This window comes from Euleptes europaea, chromosome 5, assembly GCF_029931775.1.
Source record: "Euleptes europaea isolate rEulEur1 chromosome 5, rEulEur1.hap1, whole genome shotgun sequence".
Classification (NCBI taxonomy): domain Eukaryota; kingdom Metazoa; phylum Chordata; class Lepidosauria; order Squamata; family Sphaerodactylidae; genus Euleptes; species Euleptes europaea.
In genome coordinates, this window is record NC_079316.1 from 108,401,122 (window position 1) to 108,428,483 (window position 27,362).

The 27,362-nt window shown below is 48.4% G+C and overlaps 1 protein-coding gene across 1 annotated transcript in view; it reads left to right on the forward strand.

The window, feature by feature from the left end:
* The first annotated feature begins 5,283 nt into the window (after positions 1-5,283).
* RASGEF1A (RasGEF domain family member 1A) overlaps positions 5,284-27,362 on the forward strand; it is a 334,730-nt gene continuing 312,651 nt past the window's right edge. Inside the window, exon 1 of the mRNA XM_056849705.1 lies at positions 5,284-5,364. The gene's annotated coding sequence lies outside the window, so the exon portion shown is untranslated. The remainder of the gene's footprint in view (positions 5,365-27,362) is intronic.

Genomic DNA, 27,362 nt, shown 5'->3' on the forward strand with positions numbered 1-27,362 from the left:
ATGAGTTTTGAGAATTTGGATGGGGAAGATGTGCATCTACAGAGTAGCAAATCCAAGGCAAAACCTCCCATGCTTGAGTGGCCAGAGACAGAAAAGCCTTCCTGCTCTCTCTCTCTCTCTCTCTCTCTCTCTCTCTCTCTCTCTCACACACACACACACACACACACACACACACACACACACACGGCCCCCGCCTCCACCCTCAGCAAAGAAGTGGGGGGCGGTCACACAGAACAGCCCGCAGCGCAAGGGGGGGCGGGAGACCCTTCCCTTTCCGCAAAGGCTCGGTGTCCTGCCCCACTCCTACACACCCATGGAGGGTTGGGGCAGGTCCTGGGTGAGGGAGAAGGAGCTGGGAGAGGAAGGGGGAAGGGGCAGGAGAGGCAGAGCAGCCCAAGGAAGGCCAACAATGTGGTGGTGTGGCTCAGGCCCACCAGCCAGCTGGGCGGTGAGCAGGAAGGCATGCAAGGGGAGAAGGGGGGAAAGGGGGGAATGGACAAGGACCCAGAAGCCTTCCCCAATCAGGCACCAGCTGCGAAGGGGGACAAGAAGGGAAACATAAAAAAAATCCTGCCCCGCTTACAGCTGCCCCCACCCAGCCAGGCCGCCCGCCAGCGAGGGAGGGAAAGGAGGAGGCACCCCAGAGCCTCTGCCTGACTTCCCGCCCTGTGGCTCACCAGCCCTGCCGCTGCGCCCATTGCCTATGGACGGGGCTGGTCCCGCCGCCTCCCAAGTGCCAGGGGCGAGCAGCAGCAGGAGGAGGATCCCCCGTCCGGCTGGGCCTCGCCGCCACCACCCACCCCTTTCAGAGTGGAGCTCTGGCGGAAAAGAGGCCCGTCTGGCGTGGAGGGAGGGAGGGAAGGAGGGAGGGAGCCCAGCCTAGCTCAGCGCCCCTCTCTGCCTGCCTGGCTTGCCCAGGCCCGTAAGCCCCCCGCCCGGAGGGGATCTCCCACCCGGCCTGCCTGCCTGCCCCGAGGGGGGGGGGATGCGGCGGTGGGGCGCGGCGGCGGCAGGCTTGTGAGAGGCGAGCAGGGTGGGGCAGAGGGCGCCTCCTTCGCACCCACCGACCAGCCATGCCCCTCTGCCCGCTCAGGCCCAGAGGGCGCCAGAGAAGCTGCCGGCCATGCCGAGTGCGGGCGCTTACCTTCTGTTCCCCGTTCTCCCACCCTCCTGGCTGGCCACGCACGCTCCAGCGGCGGCTTCTGTGGGAGAGTCCGGGGGCCACCGCCAATGATGTCAGAGGTTCCCCACCCCTTGGCTACAGCCTCCCCCATCTGGGGCGGGGCAGAGCCGAAAAGGCCAGTGGCTTGGAGGAACCGCGCGTGCTGGCAGAGAGGGCTACGCGTGCTGGAAGTGGCACGCGTGCCATAGGTTTGCGAACACGGCCTTAGGGTGTAGAGTATTTAACCTCAGTATCCACTCGGATTCTTTCCTTAACAGAATTCTATCATCGGCCTTTTATGCAGGGACGTTTCCGCGCGGTCACCCCCGGCGACTGCTTCGGGGCTTCCTTTTGATTATGGGTGCCTTTTCCGCCCATCAGAGGTCGCCTCGCTCTTCCTGGGCGTTTTGCCCGCGTTTTTCAGATTCTGGCTAAAACAGCATCTGGAAAACGTGGGCAAAACGCATGGGGACAGCAAGGTGACCTCTGATGGGTGGAAAAGGCATGCATAATCAAAAGGAAGCCCTGAAGCAGTCGCCGGGGGTGACTGCAGGGAAACAACCCTGCATAAAGGCCATCCTATTTATCTGATTTACATATGGCCCAAAGCAAGAAGTCAGTGGGTTTATATTTGTACTTTTAAGAAATGTTTCACCAGAGCAGCACCAACTCTTTGGCCTGTTATGTTTCTCTTATGTTCAGAGAGTCTTAATTTGATGGGTCTACTGGTCTTGCCATTATAGATTTTTCCACAACCACAGGATATAGCATGCACCACATGAGCATTATGCCATGTTGTGAATTGTTTGTGGTCATGTTGTTTTTTGTCAACAGGATTAGTAAAATATTTCATAGATTTTGTATTATTAAAAAAAACAACTGTGCCCCCCTGGGTGATGGTCTGGAGGTTGATTACAGCCTAACAAAACAGATTAGATTGTGGACTCTTAGGGTCTGTATTTCAGATCTTTCCTTATTTTGGAATATTTTGGAATGTTTGCATATACATAGAGATATCTTGCATATACATAGAGATACATAGAGATATCCAAGTCAAAATGCAAAATTCATTTATGTTTTATATATATACTTTATACACATAGACTGAATGTAATTTTAAACAATATTTTTAATAATTTTGTGTACATTGAACCATCAATGGCGTTGCCATCGAGTAGGGTTGCCAGGTCCCTCTTCGCCACCAGTGGGAGGTTTTTAGGGTGGAGCCTGAGGAAGGTGGGGTTTGGGCAGGGGAGGGACTTCAACGCCATAGAGTCCAATTGCCAAAGCAGCCATTTTCTTCAGGGGAGCTGATCTGTATTGGATGGAGATCAGTTGTAATAGCAGGAGATCTCCAGCTAGTACTTGGAGGTTGGCAACCCTACCAGTGAGTAATGCCCGTATGCCAGCTCAAAAGGTCCAGTCTTCGGATCAGTCCAGATATCGGATGTCTGGATAAGGGATATTCAACCTGTAATAGGTGTTGCTGGGCACCAGAAAATCTTTCAAAATAGCGTTTTTTTAATAAGGTATCTTCCTGCGCATTGGAATATCCAATATTTTCCAATTCTTGTAAATCCTTTTTAAAAAAAAATAAACCTACCAAAGTCAAACAAAAAACCTACAGGCTCAAAAAGGTTGGGTATCCCTGTTTTAGTGTTATTCCGGATTTATTGCAATATTTCTGACCTCAGGTGTTTCATTCATTTCATGCACTTGGTACGCACGCCAAAGTCATGGCTGTATAATTCTGCTGATGTCAACAGGGTTTAGAAGGCTTGCCAACCTCCAAGTAATAGCTGGAGATCTCCCGCTATTACAACTGATCTCCAGCCGACAGAGATCAGTTCCCCAGGAGAAAATGGCCGCTTGGGCCATTGGACTCTATGGCATTGAAGTCCCTCCCCTCCCCAACCCCCGCCCTCCTCAGGCTGTGCCCCAAAAACCTCCCACCAGTGGTGAAGATGGACCAGGCAACCCTAGGGTGAAGGCCAGTCCTGTATTCCTAGGGTTGCCAGCTCCAGGTTGGGAAATACCTGGAGATTTTGGGGGTGAAGCCTGAGGAGGGAAGGGTTTGGGGAGGGGAGGGACTTCAATGCCATAGAGTCCAATTGCCAAAGCATCCATTATCTCCAGGGGAACTGATCTCTATTAGCTGGAGATCAGTTGGTTCGAGGAGCACGGGTGGGAGGATGCTGCTGCGGTTATCCTTCCTGTGGGCTTCCCAGAGGCAGCTGATGTAAACCGCTATGTAAACAGAATGCTGGACCTGATGGGCCTTGGGTCTGATCCAGCAGGGCCCTTCTTAAGAAGAAGAAGGTTTTTAGGTGCTGATTTTCTCTACCTTTTAAGGAAAATCAAACTGCCTTATAATCCCTTCTCCTCCCTACAACAGACACCTTGTGAGGTATGTGGGGCTGAGAGAGTTCAGAGAGAACTGTGACTAGCCCAAGGTCACTCAGCTGGCCTCATGAGGAGGAGTGGGGAAATAAACCCAGTTCACCAGATTGGAGTCTGTCACTCATGTGGAGGAGTGGGGAATCAAACCTGGTTCTCCAGATTAGAGTTCGCCGCTCTTAACCACTACACCATGCTGGCTCTCTTAATGTCTTAAGTGTGTGTGTGGGGGGGTTGTACTTATATATATTGTCCTTATATATATATATTGTCCTTATATATATAGGCATGGCACAATTACTACCCTGTGTGAGACATAATTACGTGCTTATCAGTACATTTCTTCATATTCCTCTTACATATTGCTTATTGGAGGTCCTGACTTTGTGTTCCTTTTCTTCCCAAGTGAGGTATGACACCCTTCTTTCTCCTTGCCACACCTACAACCTCTCTGCCCAAACAGAACATAAGAAAAGCCCTACTGGATCAGACCCAGGCCAATCAAGTCCAGCAGTCTGTTCACACAGTGGCCAACCAGGTGCTTCTAGTAAGCCCATAAACAAGATGACTGCAGCAGCATTATTAGAGTTGCCAACCTCCAGGTGGTGGCTGGAGATCTCCTATTACAACTGATCTCCAGACGACAGAGATCAGTTCACCTGGAGCAAATGGCTGCTTGGTAATTGGACTCTATGGCATTGAAGTCCCTCCCTTCCCCAAACCCCGCCCTCCCTGGGCTCCGCCCCAAAAATCTCCAGTGTATTTCCCAACCTGGAGATGGCAACCCTAACCATAACTGGCAAACGTTCCTCTGTCAAAGTTTAGAATGACTAATCTGAGGCTGGCAACCGTAAGTATTATCCAGCCTGTGTTCCACATCACCTAATAGGCATGGTCCTCTGATACCGGACAGAACAGGTGTGCATCATGACCAGTATCCATAAGAATGTAAGAAAAGCCCTGCTGGATCAGACCAAGGCCCACCAAGTCCAGCAGTCAGTTCACTCCAGGAAGCCCACAAGCAAGACAACTGCAGCAGCCTTATCCTGCCTGGGCTCCAATGCACCTAATATAATAGACATACTCCTCTGATCCTGGAGGGAATAGGTATGCATCATGACTAGTATCCATTTTGACTAGTAGCTATGGGTAGCCCCATCCTCCATAAGGAGGCCATGCTGGATCAGACCCAGGCCCATCAAGTCCAGCAGTCTGTTCACATGGTGGCCAACCAGGTGTCTCTAGGAAGCCCACAAGCAAGATGACTGCAGCAGCATTATCCTGCCTGTGTTCCACAGCACCTAATATAATAGGCATGTTTCTGTCATTTCCAAACATTGACAATCTAAGGGCCAACAGAAACTCAGGTCAGAGCTTTCAACAAGCAGCTAACCCCTCATTCCAAAAAAAGGTAACTTTTGCAAAACAAAAAAAAACCACAAAAAAAAAGGCGTCGGACAGCACTCTCACGAGTCACAGCGAGAAAGAGGGAGAGAGAGAATCTCGCTGATGGTACATTCCTCTGCCAGCCTCTCTGCTCTCACTCTCTCCCACACCCTCCTGCTTTGCCGCCTTCCCCTCGCCGCTTGCATGCCTGACGCTCCCCCCCTGCAGTAAGCTGCAGAATGGGACACTCTCCTTCCAAAGCCAGCCGGCAGCTGTCACATAGCGGAGGCAGCCGGCAGCCCGAGCAAAGTGTGAGCCTGTTCTGCCATTTAGGATGACTCACAGGGAACTGGCACTAATTCCTGGCTTGCTCGTGGTGGACGGCGCGCAAGGGAACAAGGACGCTGGACCAGATCAAGGTAAGATGAGCGCAAGGATGCTCGGATGCCTTTTATTTTTTAAAGTGAGGAGTCTCGGTGGCTTCGAAGGGTGGCTAAGAGATTGGCATGACCCACCTGGCATGGCCTGCTGCCAGCAGATTCCAACCCGGCATTAGCCTCTAGCGGGTCATGCCAAAGCTGACATCTTTGGCCGTGTACCAGAAGGGTTCGAGCTGGCAGCAGGGATGGCTTTTGCTTCCAAGAGAGCAACTTTTAGGGAGGGGTATTGCTACCTGGCTCAGATGAATTAAGAGAGGCTGCTCCACATTCCTGAAGTCTCCACTCTTCAAGGTGCTGTGAGGTCTTGTTTTAGGGAATGCCACAGCCCAAAGTTCTATTTTAAGCCCTGTCTCATGGTTCCCCTCACTTTGGACTTGACTGAGCTCCGATGCCATAGTTTGAAAGTCCACTTTGCTCTCCCGCACACCCCCGTATCTCCATAGCAATCCACAGTCTCCCAGGCACAAATAGATCTCCTTAATTTATGCCGAGTGTTTTGAAAGCTACGGCACACACACAAACCCATAAGGGACCATCGGATGCACTGTACTGTACCAATACCGATAAAAATATCAGCGCTATATATTTTTTTCCTAAAAAATAAAATAAAATCCAAGCATGCAGAGTCATGAACATCCTCAGTTCTGTGGGGATAAACTGTGAATTATTTGGGGCAACAGGGAATTGTCCTACGTCGCTGGTTTTCTTAGTGTGCTGAAGCTGGATTTCCATTAATGCGACAATTTTAGAGAATGTGATTTTTAATTGCTTTCTCGTTAGTGCCTTCACCTATTCTGTGTGGTTGTCTCTGCCGAGCCAGCGGTCTAGCAACCAGCCAGGAGGTCTCCAAAAATGGTATCGTTAAAGAAAGCCTTACTGAGGTGCCTTGAATACATGGAAGAGAAGCTGATGAGGATATTTTTGGCCCCTGAAGGAGCCCATCGGTTCTATAGCCTATTTTGGGGGAGGGGAGCATACTGAATAACTCTCTCCAACTCAAATAATGATGCGTGGGACGCCCTTTTCCACTTTGAAAGAGGTCTCTCCCCCCCCCCCGGGTGCCACCAACAGAACATGCGTTATCATGCTTCATGCCTTTCACCTGTTATGCGTTGGAAATATTTTGGGATGAATTGCTTTGGCTTTGAGGCAATTGTATGTTCAGATGGCAGCCTGTCCACTCAGTGGCTAATTCTACGGGCTTCTGCGTAGAAACTGGCGATAGTTGACTGTGCTGGTGGTTTCTGAAATTCTGCGTGAGTCGGGTACAAGAAGGGCCACGGATGCTAAATGTGGTTACAGCGATAGCTTGTAGACCACCCTGTCAGTGCTATGTTGAATGCATTTCTGGAATGAATAGCTGTATCCTCCAGGCAGGGTAAAGATGGCAGTAACCAGTCCTCCGGTGTACACAGGCACAGCTGCAAAACACACACTGTAAAGTCCTAAAGAAGAGACCTAATACATGCAATTGTAAATGGACGATGCTTTGTTTTTTTTTTAAAGTATGCAGGACTGTGCTTCATACATTGTTAGAAAGAAGAGCATCATGTTACAAACGATATTTTCTATTAAAATATCTGAATATGAAGCCAACACTGTGTCAAGGGTAGGGTTGCCAGCTCTGGGTTGGGAATTACCGGGAGATTTTGGGGGTGGAGCCTGAGGAGGGAGGGGTTTGGAGAGGGGAGAGACTTCAAAGTCATAGAGTCCAATTACTAAAGCAGACATTTTCTCCAAGGGAACTGATCTCTATTGACTGGAGATCAGTTGTAATAGCAGATCTCCAGCCACCACCTGGAGGTTGGCAACCCTGTGTGTCAAGTTCCCTCCACAGCATATGTGCTTAAGGGAGGCATAGTCAGGACTGCCAGTTCTGGGTTGGGAAATGCCTGGAGATTTTAGGGGTGGAGCCTGAACAGGGTGGGGCTTGAGGAAGGGAGGGACTTCCATGGGGTATAATGCCATAGGCCTTTTATGCATGGCTGTTTCCCTCGTGGCCATCCCTCCGACGCCTTTGGGTCTTTGTTTGGATTGTGCATGCCATTTCCGACTATCGGAGGTCACCTTGCTCTCCCGCCCCTTTCCCCGCGTTTTGCCCACGTTTTCAAATTTGAGATGAAACAGGTCTCTGAAAATGTGGGCAAAATGCAGGGAAACGCAGAGGGAGAGCGAGGCGACCTCTGATGGACAGAAATGGCAGGCATAATCCAAACAAAGACCTGAAGTCATTGGAGGACCATGCAAAGAAGGCCATAGATTCCGCTTTCCAAAGCGGCCATTTTCTCCAGGTGAACTGATCTCTGTGGCCTGGAGAGCAGTTGTTACAGTGGGAGATCTCCAGCCACCACCTGGAGGATTGAAATCCAAAGAAAAAATTCTCAGTACACAGCCACTGAACACTGAATATGTACAGTTTTAACAATATATTTGTTTGCTCTAGCAATACTATATAACCATCAACATATACAGAAAAACTTGATAGTTACAATTCTGTATAAATATGGAACTTGTTTAGCAATATTTCCAATACAATTGTATGCTTAAACAATAGTTCACATCCATTGATTACTAGAATCCCCCAGGGAAGTGTCTATACATCCGGCAGTAAATATCTTTGCAATAGTAGAAATTTAGGATTGCAATAGAAGATGCTCTCAACGCTGCGGTCTGCTGGTATGTAGTTGAGTGCATACAGTTCCGGCTCAGCTGATCACTGCTGACCAATCAGGTTATTAGAATCTCGTTACTGCTGGAAAAGCTAGCGTGCCGCTTGTTAGCGTGCCGCTTGCCAAAAATGCTGTGTGTTGCCGATGGTATCAAAACACAGAACTTGTTGATGACTCATTCTTATGAGCTGCAAGATTGCAGCCAGAAGTAACTACACAGTCTGATGAAGAAACCTCAATGTGAAACAAGATATTACCGGAATCTTGTAACATCTATTAACATCAACGAGTTCTGTGTTTTGATACCATCGGCAACACACAGCATTTTTGGCAAGCGGCACACTAACAAGCGGCACGCTAGCTTTTCCAGCAGTAACGAGATTCTAATAACCTTATTGGTCAGCAGTGATCAGCTGAGCCGGAACTGTATGCACTCAACTACATACCAGCAGACCGCGGTGTTGAGAGCATCTTCTATTGCAATCCTAAATTTCTACGATTGCGAAGATATTTACTGCAGGATGTATAGACACTTCCCTGGGGGATTCTAGTAATAAATGGATGTGAACTATTGTTTAAGCATTTAAGTACCTTATATCAGTACACCTCCTGTTTATAGTTTGACAACCTGGAGGATGGCAACCTTAGGCATAGTCCAAAACACCAGTATAGTGCCTGGTGTCCTCTTTTGTAGACCATGCAAGTGGTAGACAAGCAGGGATGGCTTTCCCTGAAGGGACGACCTGGGTTTCTTTTTAATTACTTCTAAAACTGTTAAATCATAGAAACCGAGGAGGCATTGCAAGGGCTGCTTGGGGAAACTATTTAAGTGCTTTTGCCCAAGACTAGCTGCTAGGGTTGCCAACCTCCAGGTACGAGCTGGAGATCTCCTGCTATTGCAACTGATCGCCAGACGATATAGATCAGTTCCCCTGGAGAAAATGGCAGCTTTGGCCATTGGACTCTATGGCATGGAAGTCCCTCCCGTCCCAAACCTCGCCCTCTTCAGGCTCCGCCCCAAAAACCTCCCACTGGTGGCAAAGAGGGACCTGGCAACCCTATTAACTGCACTTGTGGAATAATGGTTACATTTAAGCAAATGTCTGTTATCATTGGGTTGGATATTGGCCAGTACTAAAACATCCACATTTGCAAAAGAGAACTAGGAAGATTGACGTAAATACAGGACACATTTTGATCTCAGCCCCAGCCAGCTTTGCTCTAACCACCAACAGCTGGGGTTTAATTTGATGTTTAAGTTTTAAAGAACTTGGAAAGACGTGAGGTCTGGGTTTTGACAGTTTTTCAATGGAAGAGGGTCCCACAGTTGTGTGGGGGAAGAAACTTTGCAACTTTTCCCTGACTTACTATTGACACCACGATGGCATTCTTTGTAGGCCTCTGGAATTGGTGTAGGGGCTGGGATAATCTCATAACTCTGGTGCGGGCAAGCCTTTTAGATCTTTAAAGGTCAAAACGCGCCACTGAATTTGACAGGAAGCAAGATGCATCTTGCTCCAGTAGCCCATCTTGGTTATGAGGTCAACCACAGGACTGTGATTTGACAGAAGGCTTTTGTTGAAAGAATCAAGAATAGTCTGCCAAGGCTGACTCCTATTTAAAAAAAGGGGGGGGAGATTTAGCTTCCTCCACTGATTAAGTTTGGGCTTTCCTGTACTACTACAGCAACGTGGGCTTCCAGATCTAGAAAAATGTTCAGGAAAATACACGGGGTCATCTGCTCAAGCTGGAGGGTGAGAGATTCAAAACAGATAAAAGGAAGTATTTTTTTACACAACGCATAGTTAAATTATGAAACTCCCTGCCCCAGGATGTGGTGATGGCTGCCAGATTGAAGGGCTTTAAGAGGGGAGTGGACATATTCATGGAGGAGAGGGGTATTCATGGTTGTTAATTAGAATTAGTTTGGATACTAGGCCTGCTGCATACCTATTCTCTCTAGTATCAGAGAAGCATGCCTATTATTTTGGGTGCGGTGGAACACAGGCAGGATGGTGCTGCTGCACTCGTCTTGTTAGTGGCTTCCTAGAGGCACCTGGTTGGCCACTGTGTGAACAGATTGCTGGACTTGAAGGGCCTTGGTCTGATCCAGCAGGGCCTTTCTTATGTTCTTATGTTCTTAAAACCCTCAAACACAGTAGGCCGGGGTGACCAAGGGGAGCGGAAGTCAACCATGTACCACTATTCCTCACTGCGCTCTGGGTTCACAAGGTCTGTCTTCAGTATTATTTCAGTCTTGTCTGGATTTGGTTTTAGAACTGTGGCTTACAGTAGATGTGTGATTGACACCAAAAGCAGAGCCAGGTCAAGTCCGTCCCCCTGCCCCCCATGGCAACATATTGCTGTGTGTTTGTGTGAAGTGTCGTCAAGTTGTTTTTGACTTGTGGTGACCCTAGGAATCAATGTTCTCCAAAACGTTAACAGCATTGCTCAAGTCTTGCAGATTGAGGGCTGTAGCTTCCTTGATAGATTCAATCCATCTCATGTTGGGTCTTCTTTTCCTGCTTCCTTCGACTTTTCCTAGCATTGTTGTCTTTTCTAGTGACTCTTGTCTTCTCATAATGTGACTAAAGTATAACCTCAGTTTAGTCATTTGAGCTTCAAGGGATCATTTATCCCTACTGTTAAAACCACTCTGGTTTGCATTTCACTGCCACACTAGGCAATGTTAGTGATAGGTAGGGTTGCCAGCTCCAGGTTGGGAAATACCTGGAGATTTTGGGGGCAGAGCCTGAGGAAGGCAGGGTTTGGGGAGGGAAGAGCCTTCAATGCCATAGAGTCCAATTGCGAAAGCAGCCATTTTCTCCAGGTGAACTGATCTCTATCGGCTGGCAATGTGTTGTAATAGTGGGAGATTTCCAGCTCTACCTGGAGGTTGGCAACCCTAGTGATAGGGATCCATCCTCATTAACACACATGAAGCTGACTTATACTGAATCAGACCCTTGGTCCATCAAGGTCAGTCTTGTCTACTCGGACTGGCAACAGCTCTCCAGGGTCTCAGGAAGGGGTCTTTCACATTGCTTCTATCCTGATCCTTTTAAGAGGAAACGCCAGGATTGGACATGGGACCTTCTGCATTCCACGCAGATACTCTGCCACTGAGCCACAGCCCTTCCAGAGAGAGCCAGTGTAGTGTAGTGGTTAAGAGCAGCAGACTCTAATCTGGTGAACTGGGTTTGATTCCCCACTCTTACGCATGAGCAGCGGACTCTAATCTGATGATCTGGATTGTTTCCCCACTCCTACGCATTAAGCCTGCTGGGTGACCTTGGGCTAGTCTAGGGTTGCCAGGTCCCTCTTCACCACCGGCGGGAGGTTTGGGGGCTGAGCCTGAGCATGGTGGAGTTTGGGGAGGGGAGGGACTTCAATGCCATCGAGTCCAACTGCCAAAGCAGCCATTTTCTCCAGGGGAACTGATCTCTATCTGTAATGCCTGGAATTATTATTATTATTTGATAATATGCTTTTGTGTTCATTCTGCATACTTGCTTTTATGGAAAGGCTAGGCCTAAAGTATAAGAGCTGGTTTGAAATACTATGCATTCATGTGCACTCACACATGAGGGCTTTGGGAAGGTGGCACCCAGGAGCCATGAGTCAGTAAATCAGGCTGTCGGTGTCTGGTACAGCCTTCCACCAAGACACGGCCCAGAATTACCTATGGCCTAAAGAATGTTAAGTTTCGGTTCCCTGTCCCAGATCATGTAACCAGCTAAGTGCCCTCCTCAACCCCCACTGATAGGCCTATGCTAATCCAAAGGTGTCCATTATTGGATCTTTGTATGTCTATGCTCTGTATTGCGTGTATTGTACCACCCCTGACCAGAGGTTATAAATGCCGTGGCAATCCTTTGTTTGAGTGTAAAGACTGTCCGGCGCATTTGGGCAGTTTCACCCGGTATGTATATTTGGCCTAATAAACAACTGCTTTGAATTATCAATCTCCTACTGTGTTATATTAATTTGGAATTAATATTATAACACAGGCACTTCATATCGGCTGGAGATCAGTTATAATAGCCTGGAAGTTGGCAACCCTAGACCCGTCACAGTTCTCTTCAAACTCTCTCAGCTCCACCTACCTCACAAGGTGTCTGTTGTGGGGATTGCAAGCCACTTTGAAACTCCTTAAATGTAGAGAAAAGTGGGGTATAAAACCAACTCCTCCTCTTCTCCTCCTCCTCCTCGTTTTTCTCCTTCTCCTCCCCCATTACCACCACCACCACTGTGGTCCTGATCCTATTTAGGCACCACACACGTAGGGTTGCCAACCTCCAGGTACTGAGGAAAAAAGACTAGCACGACTCTATGTATATAATCAACAATTAATTAACAACGTGCTTACAAGAAAAAACCTACCACAAAGTGTGCAAATATATACAATATTTACAAAAATGATCGCTATAAACTTAATAGCAAAGAACAATAGTCAAAATAAGGAAAAAATCACTACAAGCCTAATAGCAAGGTCTGATAGTCCATCACAGGTAAGTAATCTTCTACTCCAAAAGTGATTGACAATATCAGTTAGTAGGCACGAAGTCCAAAAATAATCCAAAGAAGGAAGAAGGAGGAAACGCTATTCCGGATATTGTGTAGCGCTTTCACCAAAGCATAGCTTCATCAGCCTATAAAATTTATATAAATGTTATAACATACTACTAGTGATTTAACATATTTAAAAAATGGATGTAAGTCAGCTTACCTCTCAATATGTTGAAAGCATACAAAAAGAGGAGAAATTCTTAATATTATGATACAGTTTCTTCAGCAAAAGGTTTTTGTATAAATATTTTGTTTTTTAATTTTGCAATTTTTTATATTTTCAAATGAGTTGAATATCATTATTAGCTCCCAAGCGGAGGGCTGCTAATCCTTCTATATTTAAGTTAGATAGTCACTCGCTGCATTTGCACATATAGAATCCATGGGTCACGTGATGTAGTCAGGTCATGTAAGCCGTGCTAAATTTACAGTCACAGTGTCAATATAAGGATAGTGAATGGTAAATCATACATGTAGCCTCACAAAAAACAGGATAAATCAAAATCATTATTTAACCCATTGGGGGCGAGAGTGTTAAATAAATATATAAAGCGCATTTCATTTTGTAATAGCACTTTCTGTACATTTCTATGGTCATGTGGATGGTCATGGTAAACCCACAATACAAAAAACCGCATATCATTCTCGGAATTAGCTGGAGATCTCCTGCTATTACAGAGACAGAGATTAGTTCCTCTGGAGAAAATGGCCGCTTTGGCAATTGGACTCTATGACATTGGAGTCCCTCCCCTCCCCAAACCCTGCCCTCCTTTGGCTCCACCCCAAAAATGTCCCGCCAGTGGTGAAGAGGGACCTGGCAACACATGGAGAAGCCACAATTCATGTATGATTGTGTTACATCCGACCGTACCTGTGTGCTTGTCAGGCTGTTATCTCGGTTTAGATGTTTCCTTTCGTTTCTCTGCTGAACCGTCCAGACTTCAAGGACGGCTACACATACCAAAGCCTGGGAACGCCACTCCTGGGAAATAATGCTCTGTTTATGCTTTGTAATCTCCCGCCGTTTCTCTGCCTTATATTTCCAAATAACGGGCAAGACAAACCATAGCTGTCATCTTGCCTTCAATGCACTGTATTGCCTATTTGACCAGTAAAGCCATCTGCTTGGAATCTGATTGTCTCTGTGGTGATTTCTGGTTCGATGGGTCAAGAGCTCACATTATGACAGCTATCGTTCCCGTCTCCGAGTCTTTCTTAAATTTCCCTTTGGGAACAATGCCTTATGGAACGCTCTGCTCAAACCCTGCCTCCTGGTGTAATCGAACAAGGAGGCTCTTGGTACAAAGACTCGAAATTATATGTGCCCAAAGCGCTCCGAAAAGACGTCTTACACTTGGCTCATGGAGTAAAAACAGCTGGAAACTTTGGGTTCCTAAAGACTCTTCACCTGTTGCGCAGACAATTTTGGTGGGGGGGGAATGCGTTCTGACATTGACTCTTTTATTCGCAGCTGTCCTGTTTGCGCCACAGTCAGACGATCTCAAGGCAAGCCCCCAGGACTACTGCAACCACTTGAAATACCCAGCAAACCCTGGGAAGTGATTGCTATGGATTTTATGACGGATCTCCCTCTCAGCGGGGGAAAAACTGTGTTATGGGTTATCACTGACTTATTTTCTAAGCAAATACATTTGGTTCCATGTGCGGGGATCCCCTCCGCTCAGAAGTTGGCCCACCTCTTCGTGTCACATGTCTTTAGACTACATTCGTTTCCGCGCAAGATAATCTGCGACCGCGGAAGTAGTTTCGTTGCTAAGTTTTGGAAAGCTTTTCTCAAATTGGTGGGGGTGGAGCAGGGGTTGTCTAGTGCATACCATCCCCAAACGGATGGTCAAACCGAACGTGTCAATGCTGTACTTGAATGCTATTTGCGCTGTTATGTCAATTACCACCAAGATGACTGGGTGGAACTGTTGCCTTTTGCAGAATATGCCTACAATAATGCTGTACATCAGTCCACAGGTTTCAGCCCGTTTTATGCGGTGTATGGACAGGACTTCGGTCCTATCACCCCAATAGAAGGATCAGAGGGGGATGCCGACATTGCCTCTTGGGCACACACCCTCCGTACAACATGGCCCTGGCTGGTTAGCAACCTAGACCGAGCCAAGCGCAAATACAAGGCGCAGGCCGACAAGCATCGTTCCCCCGGTAGGGACCTGCAAGTAGGTAACTTGGTATACCTTTCCACCAAGAACCTGCGCTCCACCCGTCTGTGCCATAAGCTCAGTGCTAAATACATTGGCCCATTTCCCATCACCCGCCTCATAAATCCTGTCACGGTGGAACGGTCTCTCCCCAAAAGTCTGAGGCGTGTGCACCCTGTTTTCCATATCAGCCTTCTAAAGCCCCATGTTGCTTCCCCACAATGGCACCCGGAGCCGCCTCCTGAACAGCCCATAATGGTGGGGGGGGGAGAACATTTCGAAGTCTCCAAAATCCTGGATTCCCGCATACACCATGGGGCCTTACAATACCTGATCCGCTGGAAACACTTCCCCCCTGCCTATGACGAATGGGTTCGCGCACGGGATGTCTCCGCCCCCAAACTCGTCAACGCCTTTCACAATACCTACCCGGACAGACCAGCCCCCTTGCCGGATGGGAGGGGGACTTAAGGGGAGCAGGATGTCAGGCTGTTATCTCGGTTTAGATGTTTCCTTTCGTTTCTCTGCTGAACCGTCCAGACTTCAAGGACGGCTACACATACCAAAGCCTGGGAACGCCACTCCTGGGAAATAATGCTCTGTTTATGCTTTGTAATCTCCCGCCGTTTCTCTGCCTTATATTTCCAAATAACGGGCAAGACAAACCATAGCTGTCATCTTGCCTTCAATGCACTATATTGCCTATTTGACCAGTAAAGCCATCTGCTTGGAATCTGATTGTCTCTGTGGTGATTTCTGGTTCGATGGGTCAAGAGCTCACAGTGCTCCATAATGTCTGAAGGGGCCGTTACTGCTTTAACAGTATAACAGCATCATTCATACCCACTCGAACCATTTTCTGGGTTTGAGTTTGCTGCACAATATCTTTCTCCCCCCCCCCCCGGTTGAGTAGTGGTGGTGCGAAACGGTTGGGTTCATAACTGTCCTTTGTCATTTGGGTCATCTCTTTGATAAATGTCATTTCTGCCACTCAAGCGTCATCATCACCCTCTCTCCATATTCAACAGGATCAATCGAAAATACTGGCGGCGAGTATTGCCAAGGAAAGATTACTGTTTGTTGATGGATCAATGGGTAGCTTTGAAGCACCTATTAATACCCAGGCTTTCTTCTTCTTTTTTAAAAAAGAAATTAATAAATAAAGTGTGAGCCAATTATAGCTTTGCAGCGCTTACTCACTTGCACAATCCCATGTCGGTTGTTCCAACTAATCTCGGGAGTAAACGGCAGCGCCTGATCTTGTTTGCCAATGAGGAGAATATAAAACCCATTCACGGGAGAGTTTGATAGTTATCAGTGTGTTATCAGCAGTTTCCCCCACCCTGGTTCTTTTTAGATGGGGCAAGGAGAGACTGGGCCTATTGAGTGTAGACAATTCAGTGCGATAACAGTTCATTTGTAACTTGCAACCAGGGAAAGAAATCATGTTGCATTAAGCCATCATTCATGCAATCCTATGGAAGTGTGCCCCTGTTCCCAAAGAGATGAATCTTTGGGGGGGGGGGATCTACCACTCCTAGCCTGCAAAGTGATGATAGGACCATAATATCAATGGACAATCCCAGCTCCTACATCTAATTAGAAGAGTCAGAGGAGCAGATCAGATGTAGCCCTTGATGCGCCTGAATGAACAGGTTTGTTTCACCATTGACAAAGATGTCTCAAGTATTGTCATCCGACTGTATTTACTGTTGATTGAGAAAAAAATGTGAAACCGTTTGAGCAGCTAATGAGGGGTTTGACTCCAGAAGAGCTTGTGACTGGCTCCCATTCTGGTTCCTCGCCAAGACAGTCTAGGCTACTATTTAATCTAATCTACCCCTATTCACCTTGGTAAATAATTCAAAAGTGCCAGCTGGAAAGAGACTAACTGTAGAACTGGGGGGGGGGGGACATCAGCACAAGAATGTTTGAGGGTTTGAGAGAAAAAAGCAACTTGTCTCTAGCTATGGCATGGCTAGAGTGCCCAGAATAGGGTTGCCAGATCTGGGTTGGGAAATCCCTGAAGATTTTGGGGGTGGGGTCAGAGAAGGGCGGGGTTTGGATAGGGGAGTGTGAGGGTTCCCAACCTCCCTGTGCAAACTCCATAAAATCACTTGCTCAGACGGTCATGCAGAAACGAGGAACTTTATTGGAAGCTTCAGGTTAGTATAGGCCTTACACTGGTAAAGTTGCAAGTGCTCACGAATTCACAAAGACAGAATTATAACCCCTACAGGGAAGCAGATGTCAAATGTATGTTATGGGAATCTATGAGATAATTGTGCATGGTACAGGAACATCAAAGACCTCAGGAAGCTCGTTATTGCTATCTGCCTACCAAGGCCATAACTGGTGGGAGGGAGTCGGAGAGAGCAAGGGAGGTGGACGTGGGAAGAGACATTCCAATCTGGGGCCTGCTAGACGCAGCGCCTGAACCAAGGAAAGGCAAAAGGCCTGGACTGCTTTTACGAGTCCGGGGGGGGGGGGGGGGACACACAAGGCAAAGGCGTACAGACCCTCACAGGGAGGGACTTAAATGCCATAGAATCCAATGCCATAAACCAGCGTGGTATAGTGGTTAAGAGCAGTGGTTAGGAGCGGTGGACTCTAATCTGGTGAACCAGGTTTGATTCTCCACTCCTACACATGAGTGGTGTATTCTCATCTGGTGAACAGGGTTGGTTTCCCACTCCTCCACATGAAGCCAGCCTAGGGCTCTCTCCGCCCCACCTACCTCACAGGGTGTCAGTGGAGGAGAGGGGAAGGGAAAGGTGATTGAAAGCCAGTTTGATTCTTCCTTAAGTGATAGAGAAAGTCGGCATATCAAAACCAACTGTTCTTGTTGTTTTTGTCCTACAGTATCAGGTAAGCCAATGCCCTGTTTCTCAAGTGTAGGGAATGTAAAGGATGGCACTCTGGACTTAGGGTTGCCAACCTCTAGGTGGTAGCGGGAGATCTCCTGCTATTACAACTGATCTCCAGCCAATATAGAGATCAGTTCCCCTGGAGAAAATGGCCGCTATGGCATTGAAGTTCCTCCCCCAAGCCCCACCCTCCTCAGGCTCCACCCCAAAACCTCTCGCCAGTGGTGAAGACAGACCTGGTAACCCTATCTGGACTGGACCACGTGCTGTGGGACCTTCAAACTGCATTTTCTGTCTTCGCCAACTGGATAGGCAGAAGAGCGGATTATGGGTTGACTGACTCTCTTCTCCCCAGAAGTCTGAACTGCCACTTCCATGGTCAGAGATGGGTTATTATCCTTCTTCAAATGACCTATTTTTATTTTACAAAATTTATATCCCTCCTGTCAGCCCTCACAAGGGCCACCAAAGCAGCTAACAAAACATACATAGTACAATCACGTTTTAAAACCATTAAACCACCACCAACAGCAACAACACACAATTAAAACCAGAGGTAAAAATAAAAAAATAACAGCAATTAAAACAATGAATGGTACAATTTATTTATTTATTTATAATCATAGAATCATAGAGTTGGAAGGGGCCATACAGGCCCTTGCTTAACGTAGGATCAGCCTAGAGTAGCAGATCCCAAACCTTTTGAGTCATGGAGCACTTTTCAAGAGAGAAATTCGTCACGGAGCACTAATTTTCACCTAGCACCTATATACTAAACACAATGACGGTAGTATTTTTTGGTTCTTGTAGGTTATCCAGGCTGTGTGACCGTGGTCTTGGTATTTTCTTTCCTGACGTTTCACCAGCAGCCGTGGCAGGCATCTTCAGAGGAGTAACACTGAAGGACAGTGTCTCTGTCCTTCATTTTTTCTTTCCGATCTCTTCACAGAGTACTAGGAGATGTTTCAGGGAGCAACAAGTGCTCTGTGGAACACATTTTGGAACCACTGGCCTAGAGCATCCTGCAATAATTGATTTCTATCCCGCCCCAGAAAGATACTGCAGACTTGGCCAACCTGAGAAATCAGCAGTGGCTGAACATGGACTGACACAAACAGGACACAGCGTCTTATTCCAAGACACTGAAAGACTGGACAATTCTACCAACTATTTTGTCAGCTTGCACAGAGAAGCCATTGAAATTCATAAACATCAGCACAACTTTAACAGAAAAGAAGAGAGTTTAAGAATGAATAAGGCTTGGCTTCCTGCCCTGAAAAACCTCCAGACTAACAAAGGCTACAGTCAACAATAGCCATGCAGATTAGCTTTGGATTTCACACATTAACAAATCACTTCAGGATAGGGCTGTTGATTCGGTTCGGCCCGAACTGAAAATCAGCCAGATTTCCCCTGATTCGGTGGTTTTTAGTTCGGGAGGAACTGAACTCAAAACTGCCGGGCAACCGGGGAGCCGAATTCAGCGAGTTCGGGAGTTCACGAATAAATCCGGCAAATTCAGTAAGCAGCATTCTCCTCCCCCGGCCAATCGGGGCCAAGCTGGGTCTTCTTCTGGCCAATCAGTCAGGATTGAGTACTGGAGGAATCAGCTGATGTGCGGCCCGGCCAGGGAGAGAGAGAGAGAGAGCGAAATCCTCGTGTGTGTGTGGGGGGGGGGTGCTTGTGCACATTTGCTCCTTTCTGTGGCTGCAGGGGGCGTATTTTTTGGGGTACAGACACAAAACTTTCAGTGGAGCTTCAGATGAAGCTTCTTAAGATACCCCCAAGTTTTGTAAACATTGGGTTAGGGGGTCCCGAGATATGGGCTTCCCCCCTTTTTCTTCAATGGCTGCAGGGGGCGCATTTTTGGGGGTACAGACCCCAAACTTTCAGTGAAGCTTCAGATGAAGCTTCTTAAGATACCCCCCAAGTTTTGTAAACATTGGGTTAGGGGGTCTCGAGATATAGGTTCTCCCCCTTTTCCCTCCCCCCTTTTTCCATTTATGTGGCTGCAGGGGGCGCTTTTTTGGGGATATAGCCCCCAAACTTTCAGCATAGCTTCAGACAATCATTCTTAAGATACCACCCAAGTTTTGTAAAGATGGGTTCAGTGGGGGCAGAAATATCGCCTCCCCCCTTTTCTCTTTCCGTGGCTGCAGGGGGCGCATTTTTGGAGGTGCAGATCCCAAACTTTGAGCGGAGTTTCAGACAAGTGTTCTTAAGAGACCACCCAAGTTTTGTGAATATTGGGTCAGGGGGTCCCGAGATATGGGCTTTCCCCTTTCCCCTATTGGGATGAATGGATCAGCCGATCCTGTGTGCATCTCCAGAGCAAAACGTCCCGTGCCTAATTGGAATCATCTTGGATTACAAGTCCTCCGCAGCCCCTCCTGATGGAACAGAAGACAGCCACAGTAAGACCCCTTTGGGGGCTTTAATCTATAATTTTTCTCCTGTGTATGTGTGTGTGTGTGTGTGTGGAAAGCAGAGTCTGTGTGTGTGTGGGGAGGGAGCAGTTTCTGTGGGTGGGGGGAAGCCAAAGGGGGCTTTTGTCGGTTCTGCCTGGGGTGTGTGTTCCCCCTCGAGTCTCTCGCTCCCTGATTTGAGGGGGGAGGTTTCAGTTGTGTGTCTTCTGGTTTTCCCTGTTGCAAAGGTGTTGTTTTACAAGGTTGTGTTGCTTTGCAGTTGCTTTGCAAACTTCTCAGCTGTTGTTGGGGCTGGGAGCTTTGTGCGTGGGCGGCAAGCTCTGCTGAGAGATGCACATTAAGGGTGGGGGGGACCCCTTTCAGGGCCCATATCTCAGCCCCCCCTGACCCAATCTTTACAAAACGTGGGGAGTCTTTCAATAAACGTCCTTTGAAGCTCTGCTGAAAGTTTGGGACCTCTAACCCCAAAAATGCCCCCCCAGAGCCGCAGAAAGGCGCGATTGTGTTTTTAATGGCTTTATTCGGCCGAATTTTTTCCCCGAACTTTGAATTCCCACTGAATTGAACGGACCCGAAGTGGGGGAGTTTGGACTTCGGCATATCCCAAATCTAAACGGGCCGAATTCGGCCGAATCCGAACTATACCGAATTTTTTTTAATTCAACAGCCCTACTTCAGGATACAATGGTTCCATATTAACATACCACACCCTCATTAGTACATTATCTTGATACTTACATGACAATGACTAGCACATTACTTCTGCAGGACAGTACTCAGCTCAAACCCAACCCCTCTCTGACTCTTCCTACACACTTGACACTGAGAGACACTATCCTTCAGTATTACTCCTCTGAAGATGCCTGCCACAGCTGCTGGCGAAACGTTAGGAAAGAAAATTCCAAGACCACGGTTACACAGCCCAGATAACCTACAAGAACCAATGAACTCTGACCGTGAAAGCCTTCGACAATAAGATGACCTTAGCTCAGTCATTATCTGAAAGGTCTGTGTCTCCTCGGGTTGCCAGGTCCCCCCTCTCGGGTTGCCAGGCAGCAGATTTTTGGGGCGGGGATTGAACGTGTGCGGCCGCGAGCGATGCAATCCCGTCACTTCTGGTTTATTTCCGGAAGCGCTGCAGCACAACGGGACAATTTACCACTCAAACTCCCATTGAGCTTCAGTCTCCACTTGTGCAAAATCTCACACAGGGCCATCATTAAGCTGTAATCACACACAAAAAAGGATGCTGAAAAAGTTGGGTATTTATTAACAGAGATGCCTCCAAATTTGTATTCCTTGCATATGGAATACGAACCTCAGGAGCTCGTAATGCTTGCCACCAAAAAGTAAGGCAAGCATTACATCCCAAATTCTTCTCCAACTTTTATGGAGTCAGAAAAAATCCACCCTCCTTTTCCCTTACCCCAATTTAGTCGCTGCAGTGGAAGCTGCCAGTTGGGAGAGGGGAAGAGTTGCCTTGTTTGGCATCCACACTCACTAGGGTTGCCAACTCCGGGTTGGGGAATACCTAGAAATTTTGGAGGTGGAGCCTGAGGAGGGTGGGGTTTAGGGAGGGGAGGGACATTTATGCCATAGAGTCCAATTGCCAAAGTGGCCATTTTCTCCAGGGGAACTGATCTCTATCAGTTGGAGATTATTGTAATAGGAGGAGATCTCCAGCTAGTACCTGGAGGTTGGCAACCCTCCTCCTTCCCTCTCCCCCATAGCACTTTGGACATCATTTCAATAGCATCCAAGACACCCAGTGCACTGTGGGTAATGTAGTTCCCATGAATGCATCCAGGGTGCTTCTGAAGCTGTATCTGAGGAACTGTGGAGGAAAAGAATGAGGAGGCAGAGAGAATTGTCACTCCTCCCTGCCCATTGGCTGGCTACTACCACCACCTGCCTCTAGGGAGCCAATTAGGGTTGCCAGCTCCAGGTTGGGAAATACCTGGAGATTTTGGGGGTGGAGTCTGAGGAGGGCGAGGTTTAGGGAAGGGGGTACTTCAATGCCATAGAGTCCAATTGCCAAAGTGGCCATTTTCTCCAGGGGAACGGATCTTTATCGGCTGGAGATCAGTTGTAATAGCGAGAGATGTCCAGCCACCACCTGGAGGTTGGCAACCTTAGAGACTGTGGGTAAACTGGGTTGGAAAATATTTCAACGATGGAGGAGGCGTTTAAGAATTCCATTGTGGTCTTGATGACAGCTTTGGGACTGCAATGTTTTGTTTTGTTTTTAAACATAATTCTAAGCTCAGAATTAAGCTAAAGATATGTGTTTGCTAATTGTGGGTAGATTATCAGTTTTTTCTGAGTCCAGTTTCAAAATGAGCAGGTTGGGGGGGGGAAGAAACCCACCTCTAATGATTAATAAGCGAATCGGCCTACTGAAGTTTATTTCTCTAAAGTGCACCTGGAAAGAACTCTTTAAGAATGACATCCTTTATTGTGGACATCGTATTTTAAGAAAGATACTGACAAATATGAGAGGTCTCAAGAGGACACAAAGCCTTAAAAGCCAACGAGATAAAGAAGGCCAATAGGTTGGCTCAGATTACACCTACATTATATCCGTACACAACAGATCAGGATGCTTGAGGATCAATTCATTAATTTATTTACCATCTTTTTCTTCTTCTTTTGCCGCCAAGTCACAGCTGACTTATGGCAACCCGTAGGGTTTTCAAGGCAAGGGACAATCGGAGGTCTCCTCCATATCACACCCCTGGGTCTCGCGTCCAAATACAAGCCAGGGTCGAGGCTGAGTGTGACTGGCCCAAGGTCACCCGGTGAGTTTCCATGGCAGAGCGAGGATTCGAACCTGGGTTCCCCAGATCCTAGTCCAACATCTTAACCACTGCACCACACTGGCTCTCTTATTCACCATCTACAAACAGCCCATTCCTGACCTGGGAGGGTGAGTTTTTAGGAGGTGCAGAAGGGTCCACACCAACGTCTATGTCGCTTGCACCAGCGCCCAGTCCACTTCTGCTGCTGCGACCGGCATGGACACTGGCATTGGGGTGTGGAGCCAAAGGGGCCACCCACTGTACCACTGTGAGGTCTTTCCTGCTTTAAAGATAAGTCAGTTTGATGTAAGAAGAGCCTCTGAGATCACAGAACATCTCTCATTTGTTTATGGGCAGCCCATTCCTGAAAGGAGAGGCTGCGCAGATGGTTGGAGGCAGTGCAGCGCCGCCACCTCCAAAAGAGGATTCACACACACACACACACACCACTGAAGCCAGGAAGCTGCCCTTCCTTGCAAGCCTTGTGGAACCGCTCCATAGCATTCCATGGGGCTATGCCATCTAAAATGGTGGGTAAAGGGGGCGTTTCTGGACTGAAGGGGGGTTAGGAAGCCACCTAAAGGCAGCTCCACCCCTGGAACACTCCCAGGGCCATGCTGCTGAGGCAGGGCTAAGAGGCCGGCATCCACACCCCAATGCCAGTGTCCGTGCCGGTCGCAGCAGCAGAAGTGGACTGGGCGCCAGGTTTGATTCCCTGCTCCTCCACATGAACGGCAGATGCTAATCTGGTGAACCGGGTTGGTTTCCCCACTCCTCCACATGAAGCCAGTTGGGTGCCCCTGGGCTAGTCACAGCTCTCTCGGCCCCACCTACCTCACAGGGTGTCTGTTGTGGGGAGGGGAAGGGAAGTCAATTGTAAGCCGGTTTGATTCTTCCTTAAGTGGTAGAGAAAGTCGGCATATAAAAACCAACTCTTCTTCTACTGCGGATCCCTGTTCTAGACACTCTTTTCAAATATTTTTGGTGAGCCTGTAAACAATATAAAGTGTCTCTCAGTTATAAAATGTTCAGTACAAGTAGGGTTACCAACCTCTAGGTATTAGCTGGAGATCTCCTGCTATTACAACTGATCTCCAGTCAATAGAGATCAGTTCACCTGAAGAAAATGGCCGCTTTGGCCATTGGACTGTATGGCATTAAAGTCCCTCCCCTCCTCAAACCCGGTCCTCATCAGGCTCCGCCCCAAACACCTCCCACTGGTGGCGAAGAGGGACCTGGCAACACTAAGTACAAGAGCATGGTAACTCTCAGATTGACCTGGCCCCAATGAAACCTGAAATATAACGGCAAACATAGCCAAAGAAAAATGTTCTTTAACAAAGCTTTCTCACTAGATTGTGGTGGACTTTGAATGTGAACATGCTCTCCTTTTCTGTTTTAAAGTTTGGCCTTCCAATCAACATTCATCGCTTCCTTCTCAAGTGCATGGGAAACCCAAGAATTTTCAACTCAACCAGCTAGATCAGGGCCACTTAATGTAGAGGTAAATTACTTCATTCAATGGGGTGTGTCCATTTCCTACGTTAGATGTTTGGAGTGTAACCTTGAACTAAGAAATGCAGCAGCCAGAAATAATCCAGAAGGCTGGAATAATAACATCCTTTTCCCCCATGCTCCTCTTCACCAATCCACACACACACGCTACTGATTCGTAGGTCTGAACATTTGTTCATTTTTGAAAAAATAAAAGGTCCTCCGAATTCTGAAATTCCCCACGTTCAACAATTGGCCAATAGTTTAAAACTACAACATCCGACAATAAAGTAGCTGCCGCCTGTATCAATCCCAAAAACAGCACAACAAATACTCACAAACAAGATAAGTGCTTCTGTCAACCTGGGGGACTCGCAACTTACGCCGAACAGATTACTTTGTAAATTAACTAGAAGACTGCTCCTGGGACAATTTTTTTTTTTTTTTTTTGGAACTAGTCTGAAGAGAACTGAATGCATTCCAGGAGCAAATAAGTTTGAGAGCAGTTGAAAGTCGAATTAAAAGAGGAATGGGAGGGTAGAGCAATTTACCGAATCCGAAGGGAGAGAATCTGGGAGGAGTGGAGATCCAAATTGCCTTTCCTGTTCCTTGTGGGCTCCCTGCTTGTACTCTACATTACTGTCAGGCCTGCTTTCCACAGCTCTAAGCAGCCTGTCCGACTCTGACTGTTTTAGTTTCGATTCTACCGGGTGCCTGTCAAGGCCAAACTTGCTCACTTCTGAATTCCTGTTCCAGTGCTATCTCCCATGGGAACGGCTCCTCAGTAGAAGGGGGGCTGCCTTGACCTGTTGTGACTAATACTTTCCCTTATAGGCCTACCTCGTGCTCCCAATTGCCATTCGTGCCAGTGTATCTGTAAGCTCTGCATACCTGTATGTTTTCCATGAAATCAGCTCTCTTTTGGACTCTTTGTCTCTGGATGCTGTTTGTGGGATTACCACGGGACCAGTGCTCACATTTTGGCACAAATCCCTTCTCTAATTTTTCCTGCCTGGCTGGAGCCCTGGAGTGTTCGCCTGGTCCTCGGATTGGAGCAAGGGACGTGCTCTCCGAGTGAATCCCCTGTGGCTGGAGCCCCAGAGGGTTCGCCTAGGCCCCGGGTGGGAGCAGAAGCGACACTCCCCAGGAAGAGGGTTTCTGGCTGAAACCCTGGAGGGTCCTGAACCTTGGTACCCTCCGTTGGACTCGTTGGATGAGTACCCCGACGATCCTTCTTTGCTAGATGACATTCTTGCTGCACTGCAGACAGATGCGGAGATCAATCGCCGGATTGTACTCCTTCGAGCTCAGTGGTGTCGTCTAGCTGACACGACCCCCTGGACGGACCCCGACGCAGATCGAAGTGCCCAGCATGAACTCCGTGTACTGGACGGTTTGGTTGAGGAAGTTCGACTGGCGCAGGAGGATTTAGTGACTTTGACCCACTTGCTAGCGGGGTTAACTATACATGAAGGACAACAAGAACCGGTAGAGGCCCCAATCCGCCCCGTTCCGCCCCGATCCATGGCGGGATCACGGGCGGAGGAGACTCCGGCCCCAACCGCTCCTGATCCCAACTTGTGCTTGAAGGAAGCACGGGATGTAGCTGCCCAAACAGCCTTACTGTTTGCGGGACTGACCTCGACTACAGCCACAGTGGCTGACCTCATGAAACTTTTAACCCCTGAGTTCGGAGCAGACGCTGCTGCTCTGGCAGTTCAGGTTCAACCGCTATTGGACCTAACAGATTCCTCTGAACTCCTTCGGCTTTTGGAGAACGAAGCTCTCCCGATCGTCACTACGGCAATTGCCACCAAGCTCGAGGCCGACCAAGTGCTCACAGACCAACAGCAGGCCGAGGAACAGTTGCGGGCTGCAGATGCTGCGGCGGCACGGGCTGTGCAAGAAGAGGAGCAACGTTTGGCGGCCGTTCCAGCCCGCGCGCTCACGGGCGTGCGTCCCAAAGACAGCACCGACTTTGGATTTATCCCCTCATTTTCTCTGAGTTTTGGTCCATCTCGCGACACGCAGCGCGCACGTTGGCGTGCAGGTCGCTTCACTGAGCCGGACTTCTCGGATGAGGAAGACCTCTATGGTGAAGAACCCCACTGGCTACTGGTCTTCGAGTCAGCCAGTCCCGACGCACGGGGGGAGCTGGAGATGAAATGCATCTCTTGCGGGGCTAAAATCGGGACTTGAATGATTGTGTGGCCCGTCTGCAGGACCAAATGGAACAATTGCTTCGAGAAAATGAACGTTTGCAACAAGCTCTAACCACCCCAGTCCAACTGGTGCCAGCTCCGCCAACTTTGCCAGCACCACGGCCACAAGTTCCCCCATTGAGGGAACCAACTCTCCCCCCTCTGAGACTCCCAGCTCAGCCGGTTTTGCCGGGCCCCGAACCACCGGTTTTGCTGACCCCCGGAGCACCGGTTTTGCCGGCCCCCGGAGCACTGGTTTTGCCGGCCCCTGGAGCACCGATTTTGCCACCTCCAGGGCAACCGCCTGCGCCCCTGCCCATACAGTGGAAACAACCTCGGTTGAGAGTGACCTACGATGGCTCGGTTGAAGCCCTACCAAGTTTCCTACACCAAGTAGAAAGTTATATGCGGGAACAGGGACAGCACTTCCCTACCGAAGACAGCCGGGTGCGCTTCGCTGTCTCCCTCTTGACTGGAAAAGCCGCTGACTGGATGGTCCTCCAGTTTGACACTCGGGCCCGATCTATACGCTCACTCAACGAGTTCATGTGAGCATTACGGCGCCACTTTGAGGACCCTTTCCTGGGAGAAAAGGCCAAGGCAGCCCTCCTGCAACTTCGACAAGGCTCCACGCCGGTGCGGGAATTCGCAGATGAATTCCAAAGGCTCGCCAGTAAGATAGTGGACTGGACCGAGGCTACCCGAATACATTATTTCCGGGAAGCCTTACATCCTGAGTTATTGAACTGGGCTTATATGCAACGAGATCCAGACACTCTTGAAGA